The 13,386-nt window shown below is 43.9% G+C and overlaps 1 long non-coding RNA gene across 1 annotated transcript in view; it reads right to left on the minus strand.

Annotated features, from left to right (window-relative positions):
- LOC114591194 (uncharacterized) overlaps window positions 1-13,386 on the minus strand; it is a 105,551-nt gene that overhangs the window by 19,664 nt on the left and 72,501 nt on the right. The window lies entirely within an intron of this gene.

A 13,386-nucleotide genomic window follows, 5' to 3' on the forward strand; every position in this document is an offset into this window, starting at 1 on the left:
GGCCCCCAAGCATGCCTAAGTCTCTTGGCATCCTGAGAGAGGCAGTTCCACCCTGCCATGACTCTGTTAGTGCAGCCGCATTTCCTACTTTGCAAAGGACAGTCCTCTACTGAGGAAAGTATTCCTCTCTCTGAAGGTTTGCAGACCGTCCAAGTGTCCCTATTTTCCAGGGACATCCCTGATGTAGAGAAGCTGTCCTGGTTTCTGATGTGATCCTGGAATGTCCCACTTTTCCTTAAGGGAAAAGGGACCCCTGACCATTAGGTCCAGTCGTGGCCGAATCTGGGGTTGCGGCGCTCATCTCGCTTTACTGGCCGAGGGAGCCGGCGTACAGCTTCCAGGTCATGTGGCCAGCATGACTAAGCCACTTCTGGTGAACCATAGCAGTGCACGGAAATGCCGTTTACCTTCCCGCCGGAGCGGTACCTATTTATCTACTTGCACTTTGACGTGCTTTCAAACTGCTAGGTTGGCAGGAGCAGGGACCGAGCAACGGGGGCTCACCCTGTCGCGGGGATTCGAACTGCCAACCTTCTGATCAGCAAGTCCTAGGCTCTGTGGTTTAACCCACAGTGGTAATCCTGTATAGGGAATCTTTTTTTAAAATGTTTAATTACATTTTTATATATGCCCAGAGTGTCTGGGGCAACCCAATAAGATGTGTGGGGTATAAATAGTAAAATTATCATTATGGAATGGATGTCCCTATTTTCACCGGAGAAATGTTAGAGGATTTGGGCTTGTCCAGTTCAAATCTGGTATGATGACAAAGACCCAGAAGAAGGGAAGGCAGGGACTTTGAAGTTACCCCCACTGGTAGTTAGCACCTGAACAGCAGGCACACATGGTCACAGTCTTCCCCAACATGCTGAGAAGCCTTGTATTTCTATTTAAAGTATAGTAATTATTTCTGAGCTTGCATCTATGTGTATAAATTAACATATGCAGTTTTTCTGCAAACCTGTGCCCTCTTTTATGTGTTTTCTCCTGCTCTGGAGGAGCAGCCACAGTCAAGTAAGTGAGTGGATATGTGTAAAGAATCTTCTTCAGCTTTTGGATTGCAATCTGAGCTGTAGAAGTTTTATTTTAGGGATGGCTTGCTTTGGAATACTGGTCAGTTTTACCCCAGGTTCATATTCCGAACTGGGACATTATAGTGTTTGGCGACCTCATTACTTATCATAAGCTGGATCAAGAATCTTACCTGATTCTACCATATGCGTGTGTGTGTATGTGTGTGTGTGCGCCCCCTATATATAATCCCTATATTATTCATCAGATGAAATGAAGGAATCAGAAACTCCTGCTAAGACTTTAAGTGGGTTCCCCCCCCCAAAAAAATTACTATGCTTAAACTCCTTCTCCCCCCTCCCCCCAGTTAGGTTTTTTCTTTCTTTTTTCTTGTCTAGCATGTATCAAAGCTGAGTTGTGTCCTAGACTATTTGCCTGTGGCAAAGGACAAGAGAATACACACTGCAAAGATACATGATCTTTTCAATTTACAAGTTTGTACTGTGCAATGGTATGATGATTGCTCAGTAGCTTTCCATAGTGATGTGCTGACCTGTCAATGCATAGCTCTAGTCAGTAGAAAAAAGATAAGTGTTTTGCCCAGTTAGCTTCAACAATTTAGGTGGGTTTTGTCTCTGGTTTGCTTCCCTCCTCCACCAGTGGAAGCTGATAACAAAGGGTAAAACGAAATGACAGCAATAATGCTCTCTTGCTTCACTCACTCAAATCTAGTTCACATTAAAGGAAGCTCCTTTCACTTGGTAAGGTCTACTGATTCATCTTCAGCTGTTATTTGGGAATCCTTGGATCACTATACCTATGCTCAGAAAAAGAGGGAAGCAACCAACCAAAGGAAGGGAACAGGCAATACAAAGCAGACAAGTTTTCAGTATGGTCAACCAGTGTTCATACCCAACACTAGATTTTTGTAGGCCTGGGTACGGAGTTCTGCTTGGCAGAGGATCCTTCCAGTTCTATAATTCTATGACCTTGACAAGGGAGCTGATAAAACTCACCATATGATTGAAACATTATCAGCAGCAAAAGATTTAATAAAGAGAATGTCCAGACATCATAACCCAGCCTGAAATCAATAGGACAGTTTTCAGAGCTATGAAAACAGGCCCAGTGGATGACCCATGAACATACTAACAGATTGTCTGCCTTCATATCTCCCACCTGGGAATCTGCTCTCCTCCTCACACAAAGGAAGTCCAGTATTTCCCCCTGCAATATCCCTTCCCCAACCAAGAAAGAAGGTAGCATCCTTCCCCTTAAAACTCGTGGTGACACTCAAAGGCGTGCCACCCAATGAAGTGATTCCCTTTGAGGTTACCCCTTCAGGAGGGATCATCCCCACTAGTGGTGACCCACCAGCAGCTAATGTCTCCAAGGGATATTCCCCTTCTCCAGAAATGACTATCTAGCCAGAATCTGAGAGGCAGATGTTGGAGTCTGGAGAGCAGGGTCTCCTCACCTGGCCAGCGATGGAACTGTGACTCATGTGGCTGCTTGGTAGGTGGCAATGAAGGTCTAGCAGTGAAAAGCTGCTCAACTTCCACATCTCTTTGTTGCTGCCTGTTCTTCTGCCTCTGTTGCCACATTTCAGGAACCACCATGCTAGCTCTCTACTGTGCTCAGCAGTCCCCTGTGAATTTGTCATCTCCCTGAATATTCTTTCTAAGTCAAGTCAACTAGGCCATGAAGGTACCTCAGCTGACCTCATTAACCCACTCATTCACCCACTCGAAGACTGACCTGGATAGTCCGTCTCAGAAGAGAGCCTACAATGGGTATCTAATAGGCTCCTCTACTTTTATATCTTCTTTTGTTAAATATCTGGCAGAAGTGACGTCTAAACGCCTTCCACATGTCCCGTGTCAGGAAGGTTTTGGCCAACACATGGCAAGACAGAGTCTCAAACAAAGATGTGCTCTCCCAAGCCCACATTCCCAGCATGTTCACACTTCTGGGTCAGTGACACCTATGCTGGCTTGGTCATGTCCACAGAATAGAAGATAGCAGGATCCCCAAGGGCATACTCTACAGGGAACTGGCTTTGGCGGACCAACTCTATATTCCAAATGTATGGCAACATCAACGCCACCATGTGGCAATCCTTTGCCTGGAGACAATCAGTCAGGTTATGTATCCACAGCAGTGACCAGAGGAGGAATGACCACTGAGAGGAGCGCAGAGAGAAGAAACGCCATGGTGCATCTGCATCAGCATAACTGGACGCCTTCATCTGCCCCAGTGGCAACAAAACACATCTCTCCCTCATCACTCTCTACAGCCACAGCAGGCGCTGCAACTTCCAAGAGTTTGACTTCACCCCCAAAGACCCATTCCTACATAGTCTCCCAAGACAGACACATGCCAGAAGCAGAAGCAGCACATTAAATATCTGAAAGTGAGTTAAGTTTAATGAGGAAGCATGAAAATTTAGGTTCTGCCTGCTTTTTATTGAATTCTATTTACATTAATTCTATTTACATTCCTTATGAAAAGAGGAGAAAGTGTCTCTAGGCTCCTTATCGACTTTTTTTTTTTTTTTTTTGCTGTGTTCACTTTCAAAGGTCTGCCTCCTTGACTTTTTTTTTAAAAAAAATACACATTACTTTCAAAAGTGAGCTGTCAGCTTTAGCATTGTCTCCTTGCTTTGTTGAAAACAGCCATTTAGCATGTAGCAGATAAGTTTCAAAATGCCATCTTTGCTGGAAGGCAGAGTTTAATTTCTTCATTCCTCCCTACAGGGGGGTCAGGAATCCTACCCCTGCCTTCTCATAAAGTTCTTTGTGACACAGGAAGGCCTACTTATTATACAGGAATGCTGAAAGCATTTCTCTTCCCACCCCTCTCCCTTTGATTTTTATTGCTTTAGCTTCTGGGTCCTTTGTGCCTCGTAATTATACATTTTGCCTCACATCTTTGCTTTCCATAATGACTAATGTAAAATATGTGTACCAGGAAAGGGAAGCTTATAACTGTGAGATTAATAATTAGCAATTAGCGTTAATTAAGGTAATTATTTCAATAATAAGACATCCAAAAACAACCATACAGTAAACAAATCTGTAGAATGTGTTATGGATTGCTGATGAGAACGGGGGAAGGAGGAGAGCAGCAATCATCAGGAGATTAAAGGGAAATGCCAAAGACATTTTAAAGAATTATTTTTGAGCCTTGGGGCACGATGGACACATCCAACCGGTTTTGCCTCTTGCAGAGAATCTTTAGCCCGTGCCACCGCTTACAACACAGAGATGAGAGGAGATTTGACTGTGAAACTTGATAATGCTCATTAAAAACTCCCATTGCAATGCAATTGGCAGCATCTCCAATGGTGCTGGGGAAAAGCCAGGAGGGCAGGGATAATTTTGAGGAGGCAGCAGTGAAATTTCTATCATCATTTAGAGTGCCAACACATCTTTCTTTTAACCACCTCGTCCAAATGAGTGCCTCTCACACTGCTGCAGTAATGATGCTGTCCACCGAAGAGAGACAATTGTGGTCACGTTAAATCAGTTACACCGGTGCTCTTCTGTCCTGAATCACTTGGTCCAGTTGATGCTACAAGAAGAGACGTCTCCAGTCTTTTCTGCCCGACGTGTCTCCCATGGAAACTGTTTTCTGCAGGAAGAATAATTTGGCCGATGTCTAAAAGTGCCTGTTAAATTTTAGCAAGATGTAATGGCTCAGCTACTGATGACTCCCTGGAAAATACACACACACCACTTGCCACCTGGCTCTCTCCATTTTCAGGCCACCTGGCATGATGAGGTGGGGGCCTTCTTATAGGATCTCATGGGCATGTTGTTGTTTCTCTCTCTCCCTCCCACCCCTACATCACCCAAACATATCCAGAAAATGTTTAGGGAGCATGAAGGTAAAGGTAGGCCTATGCAAGGGAAAGTGAGGTATGTTCTTTTCTTCCTCTGAAGGCACAGCTACATTAAAAATGTAACCCTATTCAATGGTGTGATGAAACCTGACCTGCTGAGTATTAATTATGACTGACTAGCCCAGACCACACCTTCCTGGCTATCAAGCCTGATGGAATCCTAAGGGTTAGTAGGAGAAACCATTAAAGTGATTTAAACAGAAGGCCTTCCAGCTAGTGGTTGTGAAATGCAGGTTGCTCTCAGATGACCCATCTCTGGAGCATTCATCCTGATCTCTTGGCACAAATTCTGTGGGAAGGTTAGACAGTGTCGGTTGTTTACTGAGCATTCATTCTCATTGGCTGGCAGGGGGAGGTTATACGGTGTTGTGTCAAACAATTGCCATCTCACAGCTTCCGGTGCTTTCCCCCATCAATTTTCTCATCACAAAATGTCCCATTGGGGAGTGGGTGGGTTTGTTGTGCAAGAGCAACAAACCAGCTTTAATTATACAAGCTGAATTTGCTGGTATGTGATTAAATCCCACTCCAAAACAGCAACAGTTTGGAAGTGCCTGCAAAAATGCTTCTGGTGGACTTAAAGAGTGCCACTGGGCCCTGAATGGTAGGCCGTTCTACCCGGATTTGGTTAAATATATGCATTTGGAACTACAGTGGCCATGGTTTGGAGAGGACTCAGTACCGAGAAAGCTGCCGATACAATGTTGGGGGAAACAGAGTCAGCAGTAAACCCCACACCACCTTTGATGAAATCTGAAGCAGGAGTAAGGAAATTTTAAACCTAGGAGATATTTTTCCCCAAGTGGCAAGTCTTTAGGATGACATGAGGGATTCCAGTGGTGTAGTAGTTGCCAGCTATAAAAATGTCTCAAAACAACTTACAATTATAAATAAAACTTTACGGCTTGTAGCAGTAAGGTTTTCAAGTGATAATTCACAGATTCTGTTGTGGTGCACCTTAGAAATATCTGTAATTTAGTGCTGCATTTTATGTTTTGATTTTTTAAAATTGATAATGGAAATCATGGCTACTTCAACTGGGGCCAGATTATTGAACAGGCTAACAAGGCACTGACCTCAGGCTTGTTATAACACTGGTACAGTTTCTTAATTCTGCCCCTCCCCCCTCCCCCCCATAAATCAGATCTGATTCCAGCCTCTGTTGGCATAGACCCTGAGGATCATCTAGTCAAACCCAAATATGCCGCTGTCCCATACAGGGATCAAAGTTGCAACCTTGGCGTTATCAGCACTATGCTCTTACAAGGTCAAGGGGCCTGACCTTGGGCCTGTGTTTTCTATTTGTGTGTGTGTGTGTGTGTGTGTGTTTGTTTGTTGCATTTGTGTCCTATTGCATTTATATCTCCAAGCTCAAGGTGTTGTACCTTGGTTCTTCCCCTCCTCATTTAATCTGCACAACAACCCTGTGCTGTAAATTAGCCTGAGACACAGTGACTGACCCAAAGTCACCCACTGAACTTCATGACCAAGTTGGGACTTGAACCCTCATCTCCCAGGTCCTAGTTGGACATTCCAGATTCTACTCCACAGAGCCTCTCCCTATAACTAAACTGGTTACTGGTGTAGCGGGGCCGGGGGGACTTTGTGAGCCTCTGAGACTCCCAGTAATTTTCAAACGGTTATTATTATTATTATTTTAAAAAAAGGTTTGAGACCAGATTGGATTGAAACCAGATTGAAACCAGATTGGATTGAAACCAGATTGGATTAAGGTCTAATCTTGATGTACCTGTCTTTACATACGTCAGCATCTCTTTCTCCACATGTTCCTATTTATCCATTCTATCTCCACAAAGTGCTCAAACTGCTGTACAACAAATAAAATCACCGATAAACAATCTCTCAGCTCTGCATTTGCTGCCTCTCCCCGCCAAAAAAAGTTTTGTTTCAACGGCCTTTGAAAATGTCTTAATGCCATGCCTAAAAGATTTCTCCAAGTAGCATTTTAAAGTCCTTGCTCCGCTGAGATCTTCTGAGCGTTGTGCCGCTGGAGCTTAGGTTAAGTAAAAGACGGCTCGAGATAGAGATCAGACACATGATTCCCAAATAAGGTCAAGTTTAAAATTATAGTAGGAAAACTCCAAACACTGAAACCGAGCTAATCCTAGGTAATGGAGCTGCATGCTGATTGGTAAATGCTCATGAAAGTTTTAGATAAAGGAAAGCTGTTTGTAATTAGAAAAGGTTAAAGTCAGAAGTAAATTTTTATGGCTTCTCCCCCCCTTTCCTCTCCCAGTCCACTTTGATGGCTTTTAAAAAATAATAATAATAAATGCTCCACTGTGTTTTCTGTCTAACAGAGATAATTCACTGCACATATAACTTCCTAGTGTGACATAAGAAATTAAAACGTTTTCATTTAGAAGCAAACTGGTTCAGTTCCCTTCCAAAGTGTGCCAAGAAAAGAGGGAGGGGAATTTCTCCCAATTATCTTGGCAATGAGAGGCAGGGCAGTTTGCCAGAGATTTACAACCAAACATTTGCAAGATGTTCACACAGAAAATTACGTGCTGAATGTTGACACACTTCCTTTTGTCAGTGTTATTGTAACCCAGCCCTTTCCAATCAGCATTTGGGTATATTATGATGATACGTTTGAGTCATAATCTTGTCAAGTGCCCCTGGGTTTTGTAGAAAGCGGCTTCCTTCACTTTGCCAGCTGGAATCTCTCTGCCAGAGTTGATGCCCCGATGCTGGATTTGGGGGGATGGTGGTGGTGGAGGAGGAGGCGGGTGAGGAGTGGGTGGTAAACTCTTGTGCTGCCAGCAGGCCACTAGGGGTCATTATAAGACACAGCCATCTTTCCATTGAGGTTCCTCAGTAGTTTGGTTCAAGGAGCATAGCCCTGCATTCCCTACTGTCTGAAACTGGAATGCTCCAAAGCAATTTGCTCTTGAAAAGTTTTCTGCAAACAGTGACACAGTGTGTAGCTGCAGTTCAAAAAGGTCTGGAATGAGTCACAAAGGAACTGAACATAAAACAGCATTTATCATGCTGCCATGCTGTAAATCCATGATGTGGCCAAATTTGGAACACTAAGTACAGTTGAGGTTGCTAGATTTCAAGGAGCCTGAAAGGGCACAGAAAAGGGCAAGCAAAATGAGGAGGAGGCCTGCTGAAGCAGCGTTCCCAAGCTGGTGCCCTCCAGATATTTTGGACTACACCTCCCATTATCCCTGACCATTGGCCATGCTGGCAGGGGCCAGTAGGAGTTGCAGTTCAAAACCTCTGGAAAGTACAAGGTTGGGGAAGTCTGGGCCAAAGCATTTGGGACATCTTCCTTTTGAAAAACAAACTAGCTAGTGACCCTAGGAGTGGGGCACATCAAAGAGGTATATGACATTATCAACTGTGTGGAAAGAAAGTAAGGTCAACCAACTAATTGGGAGCAAACAGGAGATAGCAAATGCAAAGAGGAGAGCAGGATTTGTGCAGGAAAGCCAATGGGCTTGTATGGAGAACAGGAGCCTTCATGATCCCACTCCCCACATCCAGGCATGCATTGTTACCTCCCATTTGGTTGCAAGGACAGGGTGAGGGGGTCACAGAAACAGCTGGTGGCATTAAAGCAAAGGGCGTAAGCTCTGCCATGTGCCCAGGCATGAGCACTGACCATTCAATAATGTAGTGTGGCCATAAATGACATTCGCATTTGGGTGTTTATTCCATTGTTGTTATTATTCAGTGGGTTTCTGATATACAGGGGAATGTCTGCTATGGGTGGGCTATAGGCAAATTGTGGGGGATCTCCCACCCTAGCAGAATGGGTTGTAATAACATCAACATGAGAAAAGCACAATGTGTAAATGGTGGTCGTGTGCCTGATTGAAGTGGGGGAATATTCCTAAAAGCCATCATTAAAGTGCTTGAAAATGCATGCGTGGTTTCAGCCTTAGATTTCCCTTAGGGACTGTGAAGGCTGGTCCTTCAGTACAAGTGGGGCACTGCCCCACCAACCTCTGTGTGCCCTTACCCAGCCCCCACCTGCCTGTCTTCCTGCTTGCAACCCATCTTAAAGTTTCCTTTGTAGAAGAGAAGATGGGGGTAAACCTAAAATCCATAGGCACTGCCTGCCATTGGCTTCAGCTCCAGCTACCCTTGGGCTCAGTAGCTACCAGCCACCGCTGCTTAGAGAGGAGCCTTTCCAAACCCTTAAATCTCACATCCTACACTTCACACACATGAACAACCTAGGGGCCACATGTGGCCTTCACTAAGGCCTGCATGAGTGCTCAAATCACCATCTCCACCACCAATTTTTGATATCCCAGGAGAAGAATTTATTTGTCAAGTCTGTTTTGTCCTGCCCATTTTCCAACCCTCATTTTGTCTGCTTCATTCTACCCAGATCACTCCTCCTTCTTTTGATTTGACTTATCAGCCCATGCTGACTTTTGTCATCAATCCAGGCTGGCTTTTGAAGAACTCCTCATTTATAGTCCTGAGCAAACTTGTGCAGGGGTGTTTTGGTAATTTGGTAATCCCCAGTCCTCTCTGCAGTCATGGGTTATATCAGGCTGTGGGGCACTTCAGGCCTGGGATCGTGAGACTTTCCCCAGGTAATGCCTCCCCTCTCTCCGGCCACATCTTCCTTGAGTGTTTTTGCCAGGCTGGAATGTGTCCTTAGACTTTGATAAGGCCTCTTGCTTGTCTGGATGAAGGATTGAGGGCTATGTGCACAGAAACTAGGCTAGTGTGGAAAGGTAGACTTAGGATTCATCTGTCCACTTTTGCCTCTGGTCTTGCCCACTGGTGACATGTAGCCACTGAAAGGTTGCCCGGGAAGGATTGTGGCTTGGCCTCACATTTTATACCTTTGAGTTTCCACATCAGAAATGTTTTGCTTATACTGAGCAGTCTATTGGACTGTCTCCATAGAGCAGTGCAATAGATTCGGATCTAAAACCAATGGGGTGCTTTGTAGTTGGAATGGAGGTGGAGACAACGTGCTTGGAAAACAAAGCTTTATTTCTTAACAAAACTGCATTTGCATTTTATTTTATTTTAACCTTGCCTTTGCTGAACTTTGAAAGCAATTTCCAGCCAATGCCAGGAAGGGTGACTGAGAGCAAGCCAGTATTGTCACTGACAGGCTTATCTGTCCATGGAATGGTGTATAGCATTGCCTGCACACTGCACATATCTCTGTAGAAATTTGCACTGATCTGGCCAAAAGGCTCCTTTACGTTCCTTGCTGAGTTTTATGCCAATACTTAGCTTAACAAACCAGGTGGCAGCAGGGCAGCAGAAACGTTGAAATGTTCCAGTTTTAAAAGGGCATGGCATACAAACCTCTGAACCTATTTGTCTGAAAAGGATACCATCCCTGCACATTTAGTTCAATTTTGTGTTTTGTTTTTGTTTGCTTTTTAAGTGGAGACGTTATAGGCACATTGTGATTTCCCCATTGAAATCAACAGGAAACGCAAGTGAGCCTTTGTTTATGAAATGAAGCGACCCTCTGAAGTGGGAACAAAACAAAGCAGCATGTGGCTATGAAGCAATAAAATGAAGTGGGTTCTCCAACCAAGCAACAAAAACAAACTCATTCATTCATTCATTCATTCATTTTGCACAGTTCTGCTAGCCCAGTGCTGTTTAATGTAACTGACAGTGACCTTTCCGAGTCTCAGCCAGAACTCTTCCCCCAGTCCAGCCAGCTGAGATAATTTTGAATGGAGATGCCAGAAACAGAATCTGGGATCTTCTGCATGTAAAGTGTGTGCCCTGCAACTGAGCCCATCTCCCTCCTTGTTTTCAGTACAGGAATCCAGTCTCTACTAAGTGACCGTTCGTTGCAAGTAGACATCCGAGCGTGTACAGTATGTGGTGCAACAGGAAGAGCAAAAATGATTTAAGCGTGCAACAATTGATTGATTGATGTCTCTTTTGGATTTCCATCTTCAGAGTACCAGATAAACACTCCCTTGAACGGATACAGTGATCATTCGGAGAAAGATCTTGAAAATTCTTGTCAAAAGGTTATGAGGTTAGTCCCCCTGACCATCACTCACATGACAGCTCCCATGGAAATCAATGGCACTATTCATGAGTAAGGATGTGTTTACAGGACTGCGCTGGATGCTCAAGAGGCAGCCTGGGGCCATGCACAGAATATATCAGAGTATATCAGAACTACACGTCTTCCTTGACTCCAGCAGCAGCTCAAATGCAAATCTTTGCTGGTTATAGGCAGTTTTCACTCTAACGCATTAAGAGTCAAAGGAAGTCCTTTAGTCCTTAGATTCCTGTTATTGCCATTGAAGAGGAGGCCTCTGGCATGTAACTAGATATCTAGTGGGTTGTGTGTGTTTTTTAAGTCCTGCTGATCTTTGACTTTAAACTTCTGGACAGTATTAGTTTACATTTGATTTAAAAACATGTGTGGCATTCTTGGCCTGATTGAGTTACGTGGAAAGAACACCAATAAACTTCCTGTTGAAACTAATAAAGGAAATTGTTCCTTCCTTATCAATCTATAAATTATCAATGGGGCTGAGGGGGTTAGAGGGATTTGAAAATGGAAGCATTTGTTTGATAGAAAATAAATTTCGAATGGTGGAAATATCGTAACGGAAAATAAATAACAGCAGGAGACCCCCCCCCAAACTCAACTGAAGGCGATGTTGCACAGTTAAAATCTATCCCATTATCTGACAATAAGAACATATGAAGAGCTCTGCAGGATCAAACCAAAGGCAAATCTAGTTCAACATCTTGTTTTCTACAGTGGCCAAACACATGCCTCTGGGAAGCCCACAAGCAGAGCCATAAGGGCAGCAGTAGCCTTTTCCTGCTTTAGTGACACAGCCACCGGTATTTAGAGTGACGTTGCCTTTGGTCCTGAAAGTAGCATACAACAGCATAACAATCTCCTGACTCACAGCCACCCTCCATGAATTTTACTAATCCTCTCTTAGATCCATTTCAGGATCTTCAACAGCACTGAAGTATCTTAGACTTGTGAACAGGGAAAGGAGGGGGAGTTATTCTCTATCTTAGATTACAATCCAAGACAGTAAATAACTACCGGGTGGTGGTAGCTGAATTGGGAATATTGGTGCACTTTGCAAGCACACCCCATTTATCTTCCAAACCGGATCAATACAAAATTTACTATTACCAGGACCGAGCCATTAGTCACAGTCATCTATGGCATGTCTTTTGGAATGCCTTCCCCAGCCTGGTGCGCTGCAGATATTTTGGATGACAGCTCCTATCTACTCCAGCCAGCATGGCCAATGGTCAGCAATGGTGTGAGTTATAGTCCAAAACATCTGGAAGGCAGCAATTTGGGAAAGGCTGATACACAGCATAAGCAGTATATTGATAAATGTTTATTTCGAGTAAAAATCTGGTGAATCTAGGCAATTGGTCAAGAATGGTTTGGTTGCCTTGAATATGGTGGGAATTTTATGTTGTGTCATGGAGAGTGGGAAGAGGGAAATCTCTACACTAAGCTTCTTTCTTCCTACTCATTAGTGTTGCCCCCCTCTGTTTTTCTTTGTGTAGGAGTATTTTATATGGAGTAATATTGAAACAGGTAGTACAAATGCAACAGTCTCTGGAGCCAGTCTGAATGTAATATTTAGCTCCAATCTTCATGGCATTTGCCCCTCCTCCCTCCAAAAGAACCCAGAACCAAGAGCAATTTAAGTGGAGGGAGGCAACTTTCTTAAAAGTTGGGAAGGCTAACAATAGTGGAGCAGTGTTCTTTCTTCTTTCCTTCTTTTGAAACTTTTTGTCATGACTTTCAGAGCTGAGCTTCTCTCTGCTTCTGTCAACCATCCTTTCTGAGTGGTTGGTGCTGACCACTATTTCCCCGACAGAATGCCCTGGAAGGACATTGAGTCAGAAGCATTTTGGGGAATGGTGAAAAGGCAGCCAACAACTATCAATAGAAGCTGTGGCCTGAAGTTCTTCAGTCCAGTTTTCCAGTTTTATTTCTAATTGGCACTCAACATTCTGTGGCTTCTGGTGGCCACAGAGCTTGTTTTGTCTTTATTGGGCTGTTTTGTGAGTGGCATTGAATCAGAGCATTGGTCCATGTAGCCCAATACTGTTGATTCTGACAGACAGCAGCTTCCCAGGGTCTGGATCAAGGTTCATTTTCAGTCCTGCTTCTTGAGATGCTTTTAACTAGAGCTTGAATCTGGCATTTTATACCTGCAACATGAATGGGTGACTAGTGCTTGAACCCATTGTATGTACAGATTAATTTATCTTCCCTTTAGTACAAATTACCGGTATTCCTGTGATGAAGGCTTGGCATCTTTACAACAGAGTCTCTGTGCCTTTAGCAGCCACATAAGCTAGAAGTCAGCAGCTTAAGTTTTTTTCCTATCATTGCATCAGCCAGAAAAGTTTCACCGGCTGATTTCTGCCTATTATGCAAAAAGCACCTTGTCCTCAAAAAGACACCCATCTTGTGAGCTGTTTTACAAATTCCA

This window comes from Podarcis muralis, chromosome 2, assembly GCF_964188315.1.
Source record: "Podarcis muralis chromosome 2, rPodMur119.hap1.1, whole genome shotgun sequence".
NCBI lineage: Eukaryota > Metazoa > Chordata > Lepidosauria > Squamata > Lacertidae > Podarcis > Podarcis muralis.